General features: G+C 36.1%; 1 pseudogene; it reads right to left on the bottom strand.

Annotated features, from left to right (window-relative positions):
- Positions 1–4,499: 4,499 nt before the first annotated feature.
- LOC114039702 lies at positions 4,500–5,795 on the bottom strand (annotated as a pseudogene).
- Positions 5,796–6,928: the final 1,133 nt, after the last annotated feature.

Here is a 6,928-nt window from a genome sequence, read left to right as displayed (position 1 = left end):
GCAGAGTGGGTTTAAGCCTGCACGGGTAAAAGGAACTTCTTCAACTTAATTTAGTTCTAAATTATTAAATTAATTTTCTTTTATTAAGTAAGTCAGAGGTCAAGTCACTAAATGTAGATATAATTTTATCTACCTATTTATTCACACTATGGTTTTTATTCACATATTTTCAACTTGAATAACAAATTATATACCTAAAAGATAAGTAATATCTATTAGTAATATAAATTACTATATTAGATATAATATGTATTATATATAGTAATAATGCTTCTATAAGTAATATCATTACTTTGACCATAATAACCTTAACATGGTAGAAGGAAATAATCATAAGTATAATATACTTATTTTTAACAACAACAACAATAACAAAGAAAAAGACTATTTGAAGTAGTCTTTCCTCTCCATCCCCTTTGGAAAACATAGACTATATGTATACACACACACATATATGTATATATACACATATATATTTTAAAGTAATTTCCATTTAACAACTCAGAGCTAAAAAGGTAGATTACTGAAGTTCATTGTTCCCATTTGCTGAATACATCTGAATCTCACATCCTGCTGCATTTTTCTGCTGTAAATTGCCTTGCTGGCTTGTTTTCTTTTTTCATTAAATTTTTCCTTGCTACTTTATCTGCTTTCTGCAACATGGTAAAAGCAATAACATTCTGATTTATAAAAGCTTAAAACAGTTTTAAAAACAATACCAGTGGGCAAGGAGAGAAGGAGAATGCCTACAGCTTGGAGTAAATGAAATGACTGAAAAAGAATGAAATTCATTGATAAATGTGTAACTGCCCATATGTTTATAAATAATCTCATAGTTGTTCTTGTTTTTTATATGCCAATTGGATAGGCTCTTTCTCTTTCAGAGTGAACTACTAGTCCTAGAGCTTCCAAGCACTCTTTCCACTTTCAGGACAGAATATCACCCATCTTAAGTAGTAAGGCAAAAGAGAATTAATGTTTATTTTGCCAGACTTCTCTATTAAAGTGAACTGGGTGGTCCTTATAGAAACTAGTCTATCCATTCATAGATTGGAAATTTTCCAAGTACAATTCACATGTTGGTAATACCTGAAAGAAACCACTGAAATACCATGACTTCTCCCCACCTTGACTTGATAGGAGCTTCCTTATTTCATAAAGAACATGGGGAAATAGGTAATATCTACTATTCCAGTCAATAAAAGGAACATTCTGTAAAAGATCTTTATCCTTGATATTATAAGCTCCTCTTCTACCAGTTAGAAATCTGCCCAAAAAATTCCTTTTACTAACTTGTATATTTCATGTTCAATCCATCAAAACAATAATATCTTTTTGTATGTTGTTACCTGTTTTCATATGCATAAAAACAGGTTGAAGTGAACCAAAGTAATTTGAATTAAGATGTCATTGTTGAAATTGCTCTATTCTTTACAGTCTTCCAAATTACCCAGTGATTCTCTCTACAGTCAAACATAACTATGAATTTTGAGCATTGTGGTGTGATGGAATTAGTACTCACTAATCAGAGGAGCTGAATATGAATCCCAGCAGCATTTCTATTTTCTACCTGTGTGACCTTTGGTGAATTCTCTTACCTCTCTTCCTCATCTTTAAAATGAGAGTTTGAACCAGGTGAGCTAAAAGTTCCCTTCTTGCTATAGGTTCTAATAGGCAGCATTTTCCAATGCTCCAATATGTATCTGCAGTGAAAATAGTCTTCATTTTGGCACATCTTTTTAAAAATCATTATTAATCTTTCTGTGATCCAATTTCTTACTATACTGCCACATTTAGAGAGCCACAACATGGGACAGTATTGGAAAAATCAAAGAACTAGGGTCTTCTGTGTGAAATACCTGTGTGAATTCAGAGGGGTTTTAATGTGTGAAATTAGGAAAGGGTGAAAGAAAAAAAGTTTTCCTTTGCTTTAGGTCTCTTAAACTCAGTATAGTAGAAAGAACAGGTGAGCTTAAGTCACAGGGCCTGGATTCAAATCAACTCCTTATTACCTTTATGACCTTGGCCAAATTTATTTTAGATTAGGCCTTAAGAGCCGAGTATTTTTAAGAAAGTCTTAATGTTTACATAGAGCTTTAAATACATTATCTGATTTAATCTTCTAAGCATCTGTGGGAGGCATATACTACAGGTATATGGTTAGTTCCTTCTTGACAATAAGAATTCTGGGACATAGATTAAGAAATTATTCTACATATAGTAGGTAGGAAATTGGACTTAAGAGTCGGGAAGTCTTCAGTTAAGGTTCAAATCCTGACACAGACTCTAGCTGTCTAACCCTGGACAGAACACTAAAACTCTGACCTTCAATTTCCTTACCTGCAAAATGATGATAATAATAGCACCTGTTTGACAGAGTTGTTGCCAGGATCAAATAAAATAATATAGATATCAAGCATTTTATGAACCTCAATGTGCTATTACCAAGGTTAGACAGTTAGATAAAGTACTAAGCATTAATATGTGTTAGTTACTATGCTAAGTGCTGGGGATTCACATGCAAGCAACCAAGTAAGATGGGCCCTGCCCTCAAAAAACTCATTAATGGGAGAAGTCAACGTATCATCATCATCATCATCATCATCATCATCATTATCATTGTTCTATCTTCTCTACTGATTGACTTGCCCCAACCCTATCTCCTGATTGTTATTGTTATTATTGTCATTGTTGTTAAAGAGCTTTGCAAAACTCAGCACTCCACATAGACCTAGAGCTATTTCTACATAGCTGGTACATTTCATGGGCAGAATTTGAAGTCATATGTACTAAACTCCAAGTCCAACACTTGAGTGCCACAGTCTTTTTTTCATGTTAAATAATAACAATAATATAAAAGAGGATCAGTTGATCTACAAGGCCTCTTTCAGCTCTAAATCCTCTGATCCTGTTACTACAGAGGAGACTAAGATGCCAGCATCCAAATTCCCCTGACAGAAAGACTTCACTGTCATTGACATATGGTCTGTTTGGGACAGTAATGGAAAATGTTAAGCAGACCCAAGAACTGCCTTGGTCACATGGCTGTCACTCTAGCCTAAAGAGGATCTAGACCTTGACACTTTTTGAGTTTTTTGAATCTTGGGAAAACCCTGATCATATTACCACTGCATGAGAATACTATTCCATTCATATATGTAGAATGTGTCTTTCTCCTAACCATCATTCTTAAGGAAAGAAATGTTGGAAGAATCGAGTATCTCTGCATTCTCTCGGCATGGTGTTACATAAAAGTTCTCTGATATGTGTCAGACTCTACAATTAAAGTAAATATGATCAGCTTCCCAATAGTTGAATCATACCAATAAAAAGGAGAATATATTTTTTATATATTAAAATCATTTTTATGCATATACACACGCATATACACTTACGTGTAAAGTAAATATAAAGTTATTTTGGAGTGAGCATTAATAACCAGAAGAATCAAGTAAGACCTCTTATATGAGGTGATAGTAGGGAAAAACACTGAAGGGATTCCAAGAAGCAGAGTTGAAAAGAGCATTCCAGACATGAGGGAAAGCTAATGAAAAGACATGGAGCTGGGAGATGGAATGCTATATGTGGGAAAAACAAATATCTCAGGTTGTCTGGAACTTAGAATACTTGAAGGGAGAATAATTTATAATCAACCTAGAAAAACTGGCAAGAACCAGATTGTAAAGTCTTTAAATGGCACTTACATGGGGGAATGGAATACACATTTATTAAATGATTGCCATGTACCAGATACTGTGCTAAGCACTTTACAAATGTTAATTTGATCTTTTCAATTTCCCTGTGAGGTATGGGTGGTTAGGATCCTCATTGCTAAGAAAACTGAGGTAGATATTAGTTAAGCAGTTTGCCCAGTGCTGTAGAGCTAGTAAGTATCTAAGGCTGTATTTAAACTTAGATCTTACTGTCTCCAGGCCCAGTGCTCTATCCACTGTGTCACCTAACTCTATCAGAGGAGGTTGTATTATATATACTCTAGAAAATAAGGAATCCTGAAGCTTCATTAGCAGGAGAATGACATCAGATCTTTGACTTGGGGCTATGAATTGGTCAGATTTATGGAAGTCATAGTGGAGAAAAAAAGTCTTTTCTACCTTATGAAATCTTTTATCATTTGAGAAGATTCTTATTTCACCTGAAAATGAAGAAATGATGATAGTAATAACAAAATATTTTTCTCTCATTATATAGTACTTTAAACTTATAAAATGCTTTATATAACTTGTTTCATTTGAGCCTTAAAACAATCACAGAAGCATGTGTTATCACTATTCCCAATTTGTAAGTAAAGAAACTGAGGCTCAAAGCAGTTGCATGGCTTACCTAGTCTCACATAGCAGTTAGTGTCAAGAGATTGGATTTGAACCTATGTCTTCCTGACTGTAAGCCTAGCACACTAGGCACTTGTCCAAGATCCTTTATACATGAGAAAATCATGCACAAGAAATAGTCTTGTTTGAGTTTTCATTGTATGTACCATATTAGGACAGACACTTGGAGCTGATAAAATATTCAGCACACTTAGTTTGCTTGAGTTTTTTGGGGGGGCAGGGCATCTGTAGAAGCTACATTACATAGAAGCTAACTGGTATACCTCATTCTTTCCAGGGAAGAGAGACTGAGTCAAAAATTCTGTAAGAAGGCAGCCAAAACTCCTGATATCAATAGGTGTACTGTGTCAACCTCTCAAAATGATCTCTGGCACTCTGTAGAAATAAGACTAGAGTTTTGTGTAGAGTTTTTGGAACTAAAAACAACTGGATGCAAAGCCAATAACCTTGATTGCACTGTGGCTATGCTATTTCCATGCTATTTCAATGAAGAATGCTTTCTGGCTTCAGATTGCAGTGAATGATCTTATTTCTGTGGAGAGCATCCATGGATTGCAAGATATATTGAGTAAATTTGCATACCAGCTGGACATCGAACCCTGAAACTTGTTCTTTTTGATTAGCTCATAGAGGTCCATGCAATTCAAATGCATGATTCTGGAATGTAAAATTTTGTAGCATATGAATAACATTCATGCTGCCTGTTTCATCCTGATTCTTAAGATGCTCTAAAACCTTGATTTTCTTAACTGCTTGTCAATGAAAACTCTTTTCATTGTGAACCATTTTCAGTGTGACATACTAGTGAAGTTTGTGGTCGTAAAACTTGAACTACTTGCCTGAAGCTGACTTTGCAAATGATTTTCATTTCCTCATATCTATAAGCCAAGTGGTCTCAAGGTACATGAATGCAGCCTCAGCACCATCATAGCCCCCATTGTTGGGGCAACCAATGATGCCATGCCTTTTCTTGGTATTTGAACACACAAAATAAACTTCAGGATAATTGATGATTTCTAGCTTCTCATAAGGAGTCACTTGACCCATTGCTTTAGTGCTTATTCAGGAGTCAGAAGTACCACTTTTACCACTTTGGATGAACCACTAGATTTGACATTATTCAAACTGTCTGAACATTTACCCTGAGAAATAGTGAAAGGACACTTTTCAGAAGTATTTGCTCCTGTGGACTGAAGAGTATTTTCTCTTCTGTTGTCTAATTTCTGAAGCAGCTATTCTACCTTAATATTAACGCCATTTGGGATTGGTTGAGTGTTGTTTGCTGTTAGCTTTTCAGTAGCAATATATAATTTTCTGGGTAGAGCTGGTTCAGAAGGGTTACAGGTTTGAGCCAGGTGGGCATTTGGTTTCATCTAACATCACGAAGGTATCACAAACACCATTCCCCGGCTCCTCAGCCCAGGCCCTTGCTAAGGTCTGTACCATCCGTCATGGGGACCCAAGATCCCTCCTTGGCAGGGGTAGAAGGAGGCCTGGAAAGAGCGGGCCTAGGCTTCCAGCAGCTGACCGACTACCATGGGGACCTGAATCAGCCCTACCCACCACTGCTTCTCAGCTAACCTTGGCCATGCAGCAGATTCTACCAGCACCCACTCCTTTTTTTTTTTTTTTTTGCTTTGACTAATTGAATATAGTTGTCCGGAATTTCTGTGATTGTATCTGTAGGGGTGTGGTAAAGACCTCCATTCTTAAATAACATTGAAGGGATCACTAAAAAGTTAAACGTTAACGTGATTTTATTTTTTTCTGTGTTTGGCATTGCAAAATCTTGCATTAATTAATATCAAAGGAATATTTGAAAATATGATTGCAAACTATGGCATAAAGATAATTTAGTATTATTCAAAGGAATCTATGATCATGCGATTATAGGTTTAGAGCTAAAAGGGACCCTGGAGGACATGTAGTCTAACTTCATCATTTTACATGTAAGCAAATCCAGGCCTAGAAAGCTGAAGTGATTTGCCAAGTAGTCAATTGAAATTTGAACCCAGGTCCTATGAGTCTGAGGCCTATAAGATCCTTTCCGTTATATCATGTTGCCTCCACAATATTTATTAGCCCTTTCCCACAAACATACATACAAACTAGTGCTACTTTAGGACTAAATATTATGGTCGCTACTGAAGAGTGTGAATCCTTTAAAGGTTATTAAAACAGGCGAGATCACACTGTTTTCACATTCATGTTCAGAATAGGAGATGGGTTAGTGTTCTTGCTGTGGTTGTTTTAAAAAACTGAATTTCATGTAGCTGCTCTAGTCATTCACTAAATTCTCCCTTTGGTGGCTCATCGAGCATGAGGCTTATCTGGGTTACTGAATACTATATCAACATATACAAGATTTGGAAAGTTCTACCAGTCTAGAAAGACTGCACATCTGAAGCCCAAACAGACAATATGCCTACTGTCCAAGGAGAACCTTAACTAACTCAGGTTCTCAGAGGTTCACCACCAAGTTGGCCACAGGGTGACGGACTCTTTCAGCACAATAACTCTCAAAGGGCATCTACCAAAGTGTAGGGAAGCTGTGACCTCTGTTAGCAGAACCAGTACCC

This window comes from Vombatus ursinus, unplaced genomic scaffold (genome assembly GCF_900497805.2).
Source record: "Vombatus ursinus unplaced genomic scaffold, bare-nosed wombat genome assembly UNPS02012179.1, whole genome shotgun sequence".
NCBI lineage: Eukaryota > Metazoa > Chordata > Mammalia > Diprotodontia > Vombatidae > Vombatus > Vombatus ursinus.
The sequence above is the reverse complement of the archived record's forward strand: the minus strand, read 5'-3'. Positions and strand labels throughout refer to the sequence as shown.